Here is a 15,947-nt window from a genome sequence, read left to right on the forward strand (position 1 = left end):
CAAACTAGACTACATTCCCCCCACAAGGCCCAACTTTGGTTGCTCAATAAATGTGTGCTTGACTTTGGGAATTGAAAAGGATGGGAAACAAAAAAAGAATACTAAAACTGAAACCAACAATCTAACGAGAGCGGTGGCTTGATTTTGAAAGAGAAGCAGAACCAATGATCGTGATCAAGAAGGACACACAGTAGAATGACATAGAGAACAGAGATTCTCGACTTGTGGTAGACTTCACCAGACAAGGATGCCGGCAACAAGACTAACAAGTCGCAGGGAATGACAACTCCCCCAGATGATGACCAAGAGATCGATGGCTTATGAGATAGAACTGTTTTCAGAGACAATTGAAGCAGATTTGAAACCGCGACAAGTAGAGGAAGATGGTGCTACTCTCGAATGACGACTGGTTGTGGATGCTCTCAAGAATGAAGATCGGTGGACAAAAAACAAGCGAATTGGAACGATAAACACCTACGGTCTCAATGTTAGGGTAGACGATGGTAGGAAAGACGAGGGTTCCGTTTATCTTTTTATTAGACTAACATTAATGTTAAATATTCTAGGATCCTTCAAGAGAGAGAAAGAGAAAATAGTCAAAAGTAACACCTACACTCAATAACTTGATGAAAGAGCACGTTAATGTTAATAGAATATGATAGATACTAATAAAACCCTAATTTTATTTCTTTATATATTTTATGACCACCTCCATAAATATGCTTCAACATAATGAAAAATGTTTAATCTAATAGAAAGCCCCAGACAATACCTACAACCAACCCGAAAAAGAGTACTTATTTCATACTAGCAAAAACGAAAAAATGCTCAACTAACCATTGTAGCAACCTCTCTCTCAATTATCTTATCTTGGGGGTAAGGAGAACAGAAGTAGAAAAACCCATCATCCAAAATAATTTAAATGTTTTTGCTTCCCATTACACGTCAGCGTACATAATTGTAAATCTGTGTTGGCGCAAAACTCGATTGATTTTTTCATGAGTTGCATGTGCAATTATTCCGGTGAAAAATTGAAATCGCGAAGCATTGTAGACCGATTTTGTCCGCAGCCTTTTTTGTCAAATATAGGAGCGACGCTTGGATTTATTGCGGTCGTACACCAACACTGCAAAAACAGTGCGATGTTGATCAGATGATGTTGTTCCTGCTCCTTCCTGCTCGTGCACTTGACTTGTCATGCATCATACCTCATCACAGACACATACACAGAGAGAGAGAGAGAGAGAGAGAGAGAGAGAGGGAGGGAATTCACTGCTTGATTTCTTGGAATTTACTTCGACGGTGGGTCGCTCCCGAGGGTTAATTACAGAACCATCTAATCGTTCTCCTGTTCTTCTAATTGTCTTTTTCTGTCTGACCTTTGCTTCGCTGCTCTACCACAACGAGCTCGGACTTTAACAGGTTCTTTTGGCTCCATGCAATCCCAAGATGCCAATTGGAAAAAGGTCGCCTAGGTCCCCAATCCGTCGTCTCTTTCTCCTTCCCCACTTTTGTTTCGTTCGAAGAATTTGGGCGGGGGGGTTTGGAACAGTGAGATGGAGGCAAATAATGACTGCACCGTGCTGTCATGGGGAATCAGAAAAATGGGCTTTTGATGAAAATGGCATCGGCTTAGCCATCTTAGAAAGTTATATCAATCAATGTAATGCAAGAATATCACTAACATTTAGGTTACATGGAAGTATGTCGATTCGCATTGAATGCAAATACCGAAAGTTCAACTCGCCATATCACCGTATGAAATAGTAAATACACAACCAGCATAATCAATGTAAAAGCAATCAAAGGAATATCTTTGGCCATGGTCCTCTCCCCTCGCTCTCTCTTGTTTTCCTTGTGATTCTTTCTAATGTGCTTGTACTGTGGTGATCCCGTGATCGAAACTAACAACCTTAGTGTGAAAGGGATGGAGAAGACTCAGATTCAGACGACATCACTGAAGAGCCTATTCACAAACAAATAAGTGAAGAAAATGAAGACCCTACTAAAGACTTATTCAAGACAAAACAAAAGAGACAGATGAATCACGTGAAGGAGACGAAAGATTCGAATCGACAGAGCATTTCTCCAAAACATTTATACTTGAGGCGGGTCACGGTTCTTAAAGGGACCATATAAGGTTCCAAAATATGTCACTCGGGATTCTACAAAGACTCAAGGTAATACCATGCATCATACAGTCCAAGGTCGTTATCGGGTCAAGACATCACCATGCGAAGCTGCAGCGGAGTCGAAATCATGATCGCAATCGGACGGCAGGTGACGAGCCCGAAGTAGATGGGCTTCGGTACGACGTTCGCACATAATTGCAATTACTTCCCTTTTCTGGGACTGGCGCCCCTTCTCAACTTGCTGCCCTACGCCCCACCACATATCAAATTTGATATAACAAGTGGTGGTGGTGGTGCTGGCAGTGGGCCCGACCAGGTGGGCCCCGAATTCTGCAGCAACTGGGCCTCGGTCGAAATTGCCCCCCTCCCCTCCACTTCGATTTCAAGTTTTCGTGGCCCATTCGACCGCGACCGGGCCCGCCAACCACGTTGTGGAAGGGGAATCGCAATCGTGCGTTGGATCAATGATGTTGCTGTCCTTGTTCTTGTCTTCGCCTTCGCCTTATCCTACGTTATTCTGAGCCTCCGTCGTCCTCCTCCCTGCTGCTAAAACCAAAACCCTTCACAAGAATCCACCAACACGCCATCACCTCAGAGCCCATCATTGGTCATCCCTTTCGGAGAAAGCACGTTTGGCTTCTTGCGGTGCTGCTCCGGTACAGTCGAGAGGAGACGCTGGAAGATCCACGGATGGTGCTGGTGAGCATTTTTCCATTTCGATGACAACGAAGGAAGTGGGCTGTTCTTCTCTCCTGTTCATTTGCGAGTTTAGCGCCAGTAGATTATACCCGAACGGTGTCTAAGCTGCCATTCTTGTCCTGCTGCGCAGGTTCTATCTTCATGTCCTAGCAATGTCCAAAGCGTACAATTTTTTCGACCTTCGTTAACGTCCATTTCTGTGCAGATATGTTAGGACTGTGGTGTACCCTCTCTCCGACTGCCTTGTTTCCAGCGGTGGAATCGTTCTCCGGATCTCTGGTTTCGGACAAAAATCTTCACGAGGGGGGAAGGACTAAACCGCGGCGCCCATGTTTGAGAGTGCTTCTCAATTGCGTAAGACACTTCTACGGATTGCCATCTTCAGGAGCTGGTCTCGTCTCCGGCGTACGGCTAGAACACGGGAGAAAGGAAACTTGAACATTTGCCACTTCCCACACGTGCACCTGCCTCTCTCCAGGTGGAAAAGCTTGGTCATAGCGACCTTTCCGCTTCCGATCGTGCTGTAACTTACTTTGATAATACCCTGCTCTGGTCAAACGGTACGAGATCATATGCTTTACCCATGGCTACGTAACCTCTTTAAAGTTCCTTCATTGCAAGTGGGATGTAGAGGTCTCCCTTTGTCAATGATTCCTTTGCAGGCCCTCTCCAAACGCTGAAAACCAACCACCAATCGATAGAGGTGCCCACGTGCGGTGATGGGTATCATATTGTATTTATAAGATATTATAACAATATTTTTATGATTATATTTACATATTTATCTATGGATAAATATTATACTGACATTCTTTACCAAAAAAAAAAAAAAAATATTATACCGACATAGGAAGGGAAGTGGGTTCCTAGTTTTCATAGTTTTCAGTCCTCGAAGTATCCTTTATTAATGATAATGGATATGTTATATGCATGTTATTTATGCGAACTTAATAGTTCTACACTATGGTTCATTTGAGTTCATATGGAACTCAAGTTGTTTATGATCTATATTCCGTAATTGTGGATTATACTATCAAATTTAACTATCTCGTCTCATCTCATCGATATCTCTAAGAAACTCAAAACCCAAAATCTTCCAATTTAAAATCTAATTCCATTGATACGAAGGATACTACAAGTGAATAAATTAACAAATAATGTCAAGAAGGATCCACTAAAAAGAAATGAATGTTTATTGAACTTAATGAAGGTAAGAATAATATGAAGGAATAAAACATACTTTGAGAAATTATTCCACTAACATAGGTTGATATATTTCAGTTATATAATTGTTTCGCTGGAATCTCTCCTGCAACGAAATATCTTTAACCAAAAGTTATTCTTCGATTTTCATTTGAAAAAGATAGATTTTGCGTCAACTCCAAACAAAAAATATCACAGGTGAAAGAAATCATCAATTTTACTTCAAATAGAACTGTACAAATACAAATTGTGCTGGAATTTAATTGATGACAAGGCCTAGAATATATAGACTGTACAAGGAAAGCGAATGCAAACAAATTATTCCAAAATTTAAGCGATGAAAAAACTTGAGAACGCAAAGATGCTAAGACTAATGACCCGACACCTAGGATAAAGAGACATGCCAGAATTTAATCAATGACGTGGATATGAGAAATATAACTAAAAAATACACCATGCAACGATGTAAGAATAATTGGAAGATAGTAAATTTGTTTGATTTTTGCAGGGTTTTTCCAGTAGAGGATCTGTGGTATTTATAGTAGTTGTGTCATAATTGCTCCTGAACGATTTTCCAACAATTTTATCCATGTTCTTCCAACTTTGAAAATTTTGCATTCATACTCTCACAATGTCATGATCTTTTCCTTGAACGATTATTCCTTTGAAAATGTATGCCTATTGCTTCCTGACCTCAATCACTTTGTTTTTTCAACAACTTCCCTATCTACAACTTGATACTCACTATTCGTCTAACTTTCCCTCGATGCCTTGACAAATCACCAATCTCAATAACCAATACCTTTATCGACCATCTTAGCCACATGCCATCATATAGCGATAACTGATCGGCAATAATCATCGATGTGTGTCAATATCAACATTGATCTTTGTGGTCGTCAACAATGGGTCACATGCTTGACATTTATTCACGCTTGAGTCATGTGCTTATCCAATCAAAGACTTGGTCACTTTTTGAGCAAACAGTAATATATTTCACAAATATGTAAGATAATTATTAGGTTGTCTTCACACATTATATCTCCATCGAGCAATCAATGATTATGCCAAGGGATAATATTATCATTAACATATTATGAGATAGTATAACAATATCGCTACGACAATGATTATCACATTTGTCATTTAATAACTTTATTTGTGTTAATCAATATAACTGAGTTAAATTTTATAATATGTTACAACAATGCTTATACGGTATGTATATAGCAATATCATTTACTAGTAACTTTAGGATGCAATTGTTTACCGCAGCCATTAGGTTTTTATGTTGTCAACAAATATATATCATTGTTCTAGTTTTGAAGACAGATGTCACCTTTTGATATTCAGCTTATGTTATAATTATAATAAAATTTTAAAAATAATTAAAAAAAAATACGTTAATTACTTGATAATATTCTACATTTGCTAAAAAAAAAAAAAAATGTTTCCCTTAATTGATTGAGATATTGCTATAAAAAAAGGCAGGCTTTTGTAAATAAGATTAAAAGTACTTTTTTCTAGGGCAAAAGTTTGTAAATAATAGAAGTTTCGGGGGAAAAATTGATGTTTGGCAAGAAACCCACCAATATACAATTTTAAGCTATTATCGAACAAAATTTTATTTCACTCTCAGTACATAATATTATCAACACACAAAATTTAGCGTTAATAGATTATCAGGACACTCATTCGGTCTTTGATGGGGAAAAAAACCTTCCGTTTTTATGCGGCATTTCAAGTTTTTAGATGTAGAGTGAAAAAAGAAGTCTAAGGGATTTTTCAAATTTTAGTAAAGCTAACATAAAAAGTACACTACGATTCTTGAAGTTTATGCATCGGATGCAGTCGAGCCCGTTCAAAGAAGAGGACTGAAAGTCACTTATGATTCCAGGTATTTGGCTGTGTGAGAATCTTAGATTACATTTCTTAATAATGGTTAAGGATTCGATTGAATATTAAGTGAGGTACACTTTTTATAAAGATTTAGAACTCAACCTATTTATTATAATGTTTGGAACTTGAATGAAAAACCCTTTCTTAGTTCTGTCTCCAACTTTTCTACAAAGGTTTCATGCGATCCCATGTCCGGTTACTTAAACAAAGTACAACACCTTTTTCTTCTGTCAGAATATTTGTTTTATATATCCATCATCATAATTATTTATAAGGATCTAACCAACTCGAATTCAAATCAAATTTAATTTAATTGTAGCATTGACAACACGAAAATGATTGTTGATCCAATTTTAACCTTCTTAATCGACCTTTGAATTATTCTATCTCCATAGGTACAAAAACTATGAACATGATTCTTCGTGCGTAAATATATCTTGTGCACATGGTATGAAAAAATAGAAAATTCCACATACAATCCATTTAAAAGTCCTAACAAGTGAAGCTTTATGTCCATATCACACCAAATATTATATGAAGAGAGGGTCGCGATTGCTTTCTCTATTCTAGAATAACCTCTCAATGTACTGAAAATTAAAAAATGAAAAGGAAAATCGATCCACAAGTTGGAAGGTTAGGAGAGAAAAAAGATAATGTATAAAACGCCTTCCATTAGATCGATGTTCAATTTGATGTAGAAGAAAAGCAGAACATGACGATTGGGGGACCATGAACACCCCATACCTTTATCTCCCAAATAAAATCAAAAGAAGATCCCCCTTTCACATGGTGGCATGTGGTTTGAATGGATTGGTTTCACAGAGAATTTTCATCCCATATATTTTTTCTTGGAGCAACTTCCCATATGATTGAGAGTGCTAATTTCCAAGATGATGCAATAATTGCTTGACTACCGGTACAAACATGGAACTCATGGTGACCAATTGCAAAATCTGATACTAACATCTTCATTCATGCGTTGAGCACTGTATACCTATATCTAATTACATCATTTTTAGGTTTTTATTTGCACTTTCCAGGTGCTCTTTAGAACGTATGATTTAGTGATTTCTAATTGATGTGTTATATTCATGTTTATAATTTAGTCATATTCCATTTGCATTAATACAACGTGAATTTTAACTTAAGAATATCTAAATGTTTTGCGTTTGATAACATATGAATCTGTGTCAACATACGAATTACACAAACGGTGTTCTCTCATCCAAGGATACTCTATATCTCACCGTATAAATGGGTCATATTTAGAATCGTGAGTCTTACTTAACTCATTGTATAAGATGTGCGTATTTAATGTGTTATTATGAAATTAGGGTCAATTGCTTTTGTTTTTAATTTCTACTCGATGTAATTATTTGATGTCAATTCCAAAGCATTCTAATGTTCCCTTCAGCGTTCACGTGGATTGCTCTTTTTTTCTTCTTCTTTTTTTTTTTTTTTATACCGAAATGAGGCTTAGTATGGTGAGCGAAACGCCTCCTTGCTGCAAAAAAAAATAATGATAGTAAAGTACGGGAAGAATTCAAAACTTGTGTACCAACAAATTTTGTATTTTTATTTTCCAAAATTTTTTTCAGTTCCTTCAATTTTTTTTCTTAGCTTGGCTGAGCCCAATCTGACATTTTCTTGCATGCCCCACAACGCACTCACTTGAGAAAAAAGAAGGAAGGGGTTGGTTTTGTGGGTAAAATCAACCCTACTTACTGTCTTCTCCTTCTTCCACTTTATAAAGCTGGTTTTCTCTTGCAGATTTGTGCTGGAGTGGTCCATGAAAGCCTTCTGTATGGGCCTCTCTCCTCTCTCTCTCGGTGCTACATCAAGAGAGAGAAAGAGAGAGAGAGAGGGCGTGTGCGTGTGTGGCCGTGGGCGTGGAACTTTGTGAACAGAAGCTAGAAGATTGAAGGGAATGTGAGATCTGAGGAGGTGAAAGTGAGTGCAGCTTGGAAATTTCAAGTCCTGTCATGCTTTTCCACAGCTTTCTTGAACTTCTTATCTCCCAGTCTTTTGATCTCTCTCTCTCTCTCTCTCTCTCTCTCTCTCTCTCTCTCACACACACACACACACACACACACACTCACTCACTCACTCACTCACACACAGCCACACAGACAAACACAGACACACAGACACACAGACACACACGCAAGATTGAAAAAAACATCATTAGAAGCTCAAGAAAGCTGTGGGAAAACATGGCAAATTCAGGATTTTTTTTTCAAGCCATTGGGTTGCAAAGGAGAGCAAACTATCTCAATATTGTTCTACACATGTTGTGAAACTCAGCAGCTTCAGATCTCTTTTCATCTTTATGGTAACACCACTTGTTCTTGTCCTTCCTTTTCGGTTGTTCTTTCTTTTTAGAGAACTGGTATGGTGAATTGTCAGATCTAGTGCACACAACACATCTCAGCATACAATTGCAAATCAAAACCTCAAGAATTGTGTGTGATAATTGGGTGATTCGACTGAATTATGCATTGTTCTTCCTTTGAAGTAACCATGGCCGTGACTTGTGGCACAATTTTAACTGAATTATGCATTTCCCGTTCCGTGTACAATGTGGGTTCGTCAGTCTTTCTGAAAAAAGAGAAGATGATTTCTGCAACTGATTTGCTTCTCTCTCTCTTTTATAGTCTTTATCTACTGCAACACGTTTGAGGCCATGCATGGAAAAGGGCCGTATTTTCTTAAAGCAAAAGTAAACACCATAATCTCCCTTGTCAGTGAAATTTATGAAAAACATTTCAATTGTATTCTGCAAAAAACCAAACAAATTCTGATCACTCGATCAAAATGGTGATAAAGGAGTGGTGTTGCAGGGGAAGATTCCTTCACTCCTGCCTTTTTTATCTCCAGCACCAGTAATTGTTAATTAAAATAAACGGTTCTACCTGTTGCCATCCCTAGTTGTCTTACTACATCATCTCCTATATTTCCGTGAAAAAAAGGTTAAACTTTGTCACCATGTGACCTCAAGAATTTACCTACATGAACACACACACAACAACACTCTCTCCCTCTCTCTGGCTCTAGGAGATTGTCTATACTGCACTCCCTTAAATACCAGTTCAATCACATTCTAAAAAACCTTAACATTTGAGGAATAATACGTGTTGTAATTGGCCTCTGTCCACCACCTTATCTGTAGAATCCGTCCGTAGGTGTATAGTTTTTACCCTACTTAGTCTGACTCTTTCAGACGCTTCTCTTTTCGACAGTAATTTTAAAGGTACATATAGAAATCTTGGTAAAAAAGAGTGGCCAAGTACCAATTAACTCTTGCATTTTGCCAGCTGCTAAATTAAACTGAGGATCATTTAACTGCCCATTACAGGCTGCAACATCACTTCATTGGATCTGAATTCATGAACCCTTCAAGAGAAAGTTGAAGGGCTCAGAAGAAATGTCAGGCCACAGCACGTTTCTCTCTCTCATTCGCCATACGCGTTTTTAGCCGGAGAGAGAGAAAGAGATTGAGAGCAGGTAAGGATCTGTTGCAATTCTGACATGTTTCGCTTTTCATTTTAGTTGTTAATAGTTTCTGTGAGTGATTTTTTTTCTCACAGACGTGTCAAGTTGGAATGGTTGTTGAGTGTTGAATCGCGCCTGATGCTCTCAGCAGGTGTATATTCTTGCTCCAAATTCAGTGCATCCCTGCAGAGGTAATCCTAGTTTTCAGATTCAATAAATGTTTAAAACATAGTAAAGTTCTATTTTTCGTTTTTATTTCATTTAAAGGGTTGAAAAACCGATTAGGCCATTTTAATATACGATTTTGCTTCTGAAAATACTGAAATGCATTTTCAGCTATATTTTCAAGCAATCATGGTAAACCACACTGGCCAAAGATATACATTTTTAAGAAGCTGCCATCTCTTGGCCATTAACAAAAAGCTTTCAATACTTAAAAGGGTCCAAATGGTTTCAACACACCATGAAGCTTGCAAATATCTCTAGTTTAAATGCCATTGAGATGTTTTCCAGGCAACATTAGCCTAGAGAACTATAAGATGCAAAGATGACTTTTGGTTCTCCAGTTTTTTTTTTTTTTTTTTTTTAAAATAGTGAACAGATTTGCGACTGTTGTGACCAGCCTTTGTTAATACCACATTGTGCATACATGCTGTGTCAATATGGTTCCATCTACCACACATTGAAAGCTCAGAAAGTTAATATGTTTTGTGGCAAATATTCATTTCCTAGTTGTGACTATGATTATAGTGAGTATGTATGATACTACATGTACTCTTTAACAATTTTTTATAGGTTTTTAGTAGAAGTGGATAGATGGGCTCTTTGAATAAGCTCAGTTACATTGTATTTATGATTTGATATGGGAGGAAAAAGTGATCAATTCACCAGGTCAAGGCCATCCTTCTCTGGTCGCTAAGTCTGAAATCAAGTCAATAAGAAAACAAAGTTTTCAATACGCAATGCATAAATTTTTGCCAATATCATACCTAAACAGAGTCCTATGAACAAGCATTTCATTGTGGCAAACGAAAATACTTGGAAATATTTTGTTATTTAGATTGGACCTTATTGAAGATATTGCCTTAATTATTAACAGAAGATAACAGCATACAGATGATAAAGCTGATCTCACTTAGTTCAGAAAGGCTTAATGTTGCTCCCGTTGTCATTGCATCTAATAGACCTGTATTCTGCCTGTCAATGAAGGGAGATGACAAGGAGTTGAGAGTCCGAAAAATGACCGAAAAACTAGCAGCCAGGTTTTGCAGCCGAATAAGATCAAAAGTAACCCAAACCAAATATAGGGATAAAATGAGAAAAGGTCAGGCTCAGAAATATTGTCGTCGCCGGAGATAAAGGACACGCGACATGTTCCTCACTTTAATAATTGGGGGATGAAGTAGTGCACCCTTTTACAAGTGGGCGGGGGACCTAAAAGGTGAAGTAAGTATCCGATCCATTTCAATTTTATCATCACTGACGCATCTTTTGTGCAGTTCTTCAGAAGATACAAACATTTCAATGCTAGTATATGTACTGAACAGCCACACTACCATTTCAGAGCTAAATCACAAAATCTAGTTCCGTATGCGATTGGGTTGAAAAGGAAGCATATGTAATCTAATTCATAACCTAGACTTTTCTCCATGCAAACTTTTTGTTACAAGAAAAAGAATTGAGGGAGCGCTACGCTTTACCAGACATGCCTACAAGCGTTTAGTAGGACTGTTATGTACTAAGAAATCTCTCTCTCTCTCCCCCGGCACCCCTTTTCTCCCTCCCTCCCTCCCTCCCTCCCTCACAACAACGATCAACAATGTTGCAACGACCATGCCCCTGTAATCTAAAGTTTAAAGAGAATATTAAACCTAGTCTTCACGGAAACCATGTCAACATTATTTTTCAGCCTCAAAGTCCATTTGTAGATTCATAGTGTAGATTCCGTTGGACAGAACAAACCACAGATCGGCAGAATATACGGCTACATAGCTTTTACCAACCAATTAACTGACCAAGATTTACATATTATTGCGATCTATGTACTGGTATAAACTTAGCACTTCTACTGTATACAACCAAATGGGATTAGCATATCTACATTCATTATGTAAAAATATTTTCCAAATTGAATTGTCTTCATTTGTTAGCTCTTGGACAACTCCATAAGAGATAAAAATGCTTTTTGCCAGAGCAACTAGTTAGGGTAAATCTTCATAAGAAGCGCGTGCCATCAAAACTTCCGGATCCCAACGTAGTATCTCACCATTTCGAATGTAGATTATCTTTTGCCTTCCTTTTATCTTTTAAGGTGAGAGGAAAATGTGGTAAATGATTCTATTAATTTTCTTTGAGTCATCAAGAAATTAACAAGGAATGGAAAGTTATACACCACCGTGAGGCCCCCTAATTCCCTGTCTATCTTTGTCTTTCCAATAGAGAGGGAATACAGAGGTGACATTACGGGGTCACTAAACTTGAACTTTCAAGACTCAATCTGGTTTAAATATTTTCTAGATACTTTTTTACAGATTTCTTTTTGGTCAAGTTGTTCTAATAGATTAAGTCAATCATATATCAAGAAATGGTGAAAAGGTTGTATATATTGTATTTTCTGGCTAATGCTTTTCAATAGCTATTTGGCATCTACACTGGACCTCATCAAGACAACACAAATCCAATATGTTTCTCATTCACCATTTTGGGTTTTCTCCCGCGTCTTTCCTAAAGTTGCGGCTTGTGTTCCCATCTTGGTGTCCCTCTTGCTCTTGTCCTCTTTTCATCTTTTCCTTGTGCGGGCCACAGTGTTGTGTGCTCTTCGCCCCCGTCTCTTTTGTTGGCCGTTGTTTTGGTCTTCTTTTGCTGCTTTTTTTATTAGCTTTGTATCTCTCTCACAGCTCTCCCCTCCCCTTTTCTCCCCCCCCAGCCCCCTTCCACTCGTTTGGATTTCCTGTCTTTCTAAGTGTAAACTAGTGCCGAGGCCCCCCTTGCTGTACAATCGTATAGCCTTTTGTGCTTACTCTATATACCTCTTACCTTTTACCAAAAAAACAAAAAACCATAGAATAAATCTATGTCAATTATATTCTTTTGTAGATACATCTATTTATACTTGTTTATTCGATGCAGATTATATTAAAATTAAGTCACTTGTCATAATAGTCACCCTCTTGGCACGGTAACCAAAAAATAGTAAAACTATCAAAGTCGTTGACATTTCAATAAAACAAAAGCCTCTGAAATGCTTGAAATATACGTATAAAGAACTGCGGCATTTCAAAACAGATTGCGGCCCAAGATTAGTTAAACAATTAAACTCCCATCTGAAGAATTCTTGACCTACATTTTCCAAGATATGATTTGAGGCAGGGTGCTCAATCAAACATGATTAATGAGACGGAAACTAACGAGTTCAAGGGGAAAACAAGGGGAATTGAAACCGGCCTGCTTCATGACGAAAACTAAGAAGGTAAAATGTGGATATCATCTTGCTCCACATTAGCAAGACCATGATGCATGGCTCAACCATTTGAAATGGCAAGGAAATTCATTAAAATGCAAAATAACTTGGCCACTTTCTTCTTCACATAACTACCCATCACAACAACCATAATGGAATTACCTGTGAAATGCAGTTACAGTATTCATCCTCATCATTAGAAAGATTGAAAAGCTTTGCACAAACTCAAAAAGTAAACGAATTTTGGCAGATAAAGTGGATACGTGAAGTTATATGACAAACAGGAGTGATTGGTCTTGAAACAGCTTCCCAATTACAAGCACACCAAAAACGAGAGGAAAAAATTTACATGAATGGTATGCACCAAGAACCCCACCTGTATTTAAGGTGGATCTCACCAGATGGAGCTGTCCATATTTCTTATGCTATAATTTCCAAACCACATCCACTTGTCCAAAACAAGTAAAAAAAACAAGAACTCGAGAAAAAAATGGTACAGTTCACTGTCTGGATTCAGCCTCAATAGGCTAAAATATAGGGAACACATAAAGTATATCCATTGACTCGGCGGAAATTCGTGAAGGCTGACGAGGTGTGGCCATTTGAAAAAACAGATCTAGAACTGAAGGTCCATTACATCACAGCTTGTAACAGCTCGTTTTGGTCCATGACATAGTGTTTTGCCAAATTGCAGCTCCTCAAGTTATGTAGCTGTCCGACCTAAAAAATAATGTAGCTCAACCTTTCACAGTATCTATATGACCTTTCAAGTTCTAAGGTTTTAAGTAGTGGTTCAGAAACTCTTACTTTATGCAATCTAAGAATCAAATGCAACATTAGGATCCCATTTTTGCAATCACATGCAAATGGCAATGTGTTGTTTGTATGTTGTTCTCTGGAGCAGTGTTTCGATTAAGAGAGCAGTTTTGAAGATAATCAAGGACGGTGTGATCAAGGAGCAAACTGGGTTTAAGAGGAAAAACACAGGATGTGACCTTTTGAACTGATCAAGGGACACTTTCTTTGCCTATTGATTTTTCAAAAAAAATTTCCCTAAAGCTCTTTCGATTATGAAATTGAAACCCTAACTTACAATTTTTGTACATAATAAATATCAAAGGTTTCTCCCATATTTTTAGTTAAAGCTTGAAAGCAACTGACAAGGTATAGAGGCTTAATTCAAAGCTTAAACTTGGTGTGGATGGAGCTCCTAAAAAATAGATTTGAAACAAGTAAAACATGCATTATAATTAGGACTCCGGAATTATGCAATGAAATAAAAAAAAAAAAAAACATCATAAACAAAGATTAAAAGAGGGAAAAATAGCTCAGTAAACCCAATGCAAATGCAAACAGAAACACACACACGATAGTAGTTCAAAAATGTGAAATATCCAATAATAACAGCACGTCATAATTCAATACTAAGCACCGCATTCTACAGAGTGATTAATATCAATCACAGAAAAGACTGATCATGATGGAATAATCTGGCAACCAAAGTGCTGACAGGCCAATGCAGTAAACAGGCAAACAGATCAGAAGCATGAATTACTTACATATTTTGACTGATGCCCATGGACTGATTAGTCATTTAACTACTTTGTCTTTCCCACAGTGCCTGTAATTAAAGAAACGGTTTCACAGAAAATAATACAAAAGAGATAATTAAAGAAAAAGGAGCCATCCTAAAAGGAATTCTGGCTATTTGACCAGATCTATGCATGGTTTTCATGGATTCCACATTATTGCTCACCTCGAAAAATGACGGATCCACAGAACGAACGTCCATTACACTCGCGAAACACCTAAATTTCACCACCACTCAGTAAAAATCACATCTTCATGTGAATCAGATACGAAAATCATCTGACCAACACAAAAAAAGCGATTACATACGCAGGAAAAAGAGACTTCTACAGGGAATCCAAGGAGTTGTAGATGCAAAACAAAACCTGTGTAACGGCAACGAAATTCTCAAGAAGTCACACAGATCCCTCAAAAGAAAGACCTTTTCCTTTTTTTCCTCCTTCTTGACCCCATCTGTATCTTCCCACAGCTTTCTTGAACCGCACAAAAAGAAGAGGACAAGGACAAAGAAAAAGGAGAAGATGGGTCTCCTCTCATTTTTCCTCGCATCTCTCCAATTATAACCATGCAGTTCAAGAAAGCTGTGGAAGAACACAAACAGGGTCATTCCACGAAAAACCCATGAAAGCTCCACTAGAGAGAGAAAGAAAGAATGAAAGAAAGAAAAAAGGAAAAAAAAAGATTTTGAGCCGAACCCATCAATCTAAAGAGAGCAACAAAAGGTGTCTGGTCTGGAAAGAGAGAAGTGGATAGGCAAAAGGAGAGGCAGAGAAGGAGAGATGAGAGAGAGAGAGAGAGGGCCTGTTCATGGTGGGAGGAGAGGGGATGATCTTTGGGGTGGTATTTATAGTGGGTGGGATTGCCAATCCCTAGAAGAGAATATTGGGGGCCTGATCTGATCAGATTACCACTGCAGCTTGCAGCACTGCGCAGGAACAACCCCACCTTTTTATCTCTTTCCTGCCATTAAACCTCGATCATCGCTGGATGATCAAAGAAAAAGCACACGTTGGGCGAGGGGAAATCGGGGCGGAGGACGTGCGATTCAGGCGCAACTTGCCGTACCTGACGCTGTCGGTTGCCCTAAGTGGGGGGACCCCCGAAAAATTCAAGGTGCCCTCCACGATTGATAAAAGTGAAGAAAAGCCTTGGAGTGTGACGTAAATACTCGGACAGATATTGGTAATTTATTCCTACTGACGGTCGTTCGGAGGTGTTACAGAGATGCTCGTTTAAGTGATCAGCTTTCACATGCATCAATTGCTCTAGCGATATGCCTAATAATTATTTCTGGGGTCGAGTATTTAACAAATATCTAGGAGCACTCGTTAATATAATTATTGAGTGATGCGGTGGATTTTTATTATTGAATGTTGAGCATGAATTGATAATTTGAATGTGCAATTGCAATCTGTCAAATTATCTAATGAATCAATTTAGTAAAATGATGTTAATGTGCCTAGAATTCCTAT

The 15,947-nt window shown here is 38.0% G+C and overlaps 3 long non-coding RNA genes across 4 annotated transcripts; 2 read left to right on the forward strand and 1 right to left on the reverse strand.

Annotated features, from left to right (window-relative positions):
- Positions 1–2,619: 2,619 nt before the first annotated feature.
- Positions 2,620–3,402, forward strand: LOC120292257. The gene is made up of 2 exons (XR_005550052.1): positions 2,620–2,961; positions 3,037–3,402. It is a non-coding gene; the product is annotated as an uncharacterized LOC120292257 (long non-coding RNA).
- Positions 3,403–7,616: 4,214 nt separating this feature from the next.
- LOC104438575 lies at positions 7,617–11,150 on the forward strand. Of its 2 annotated transcripts, XR_005549706.1 has the most exons (4): positions 7,617–8,265; positions 9,289–9,437; positions 9,521–9,616; positions 10,635–11,150. It is a non-coding gene; the product is annotated as an uncharacterized LOC104438575 (long non-coding RNA). The 2 variants fall into 2 exon arrangements; XR_724676.3 differs by having other exon boundaries at positions 7,625–8,265; positions 9,521–11,150.
- An 890-nt stretch (positions 11,151–12,040) lies between these two features.
- LOC108958867 lies at positions 12,041–15,583 on the reverse strand. The gene is made up of 2 exons (XR_001986269.2): positions 14,642–15,583; positions 12,041–14,506 (listed from the first exon to the last, which is right to left on the reverse strand). It is a non-coding gene; the product is annotated as an uncharacterized LOC108958867 (long non-coding RNA).
- Positions 15,584–15,947: the final 364 nt, after the last annotated feature.

Source organism: Eucalyptus grandis, chromosome 3 (assembly GCF_016545825.1).
Source record: "Eucalyptus grandis isolate ANBG69807.140 chromosome 3, ASM1654582v1, whole genome shotgun sequence".
Taxonomy (NCBI): Eukaryota; Viridiplantae; Streptophyta; class Magnoliopsida; order Myrtales; family Myrtaceae; genus Eucalyptus; species Eucalyptus grandis.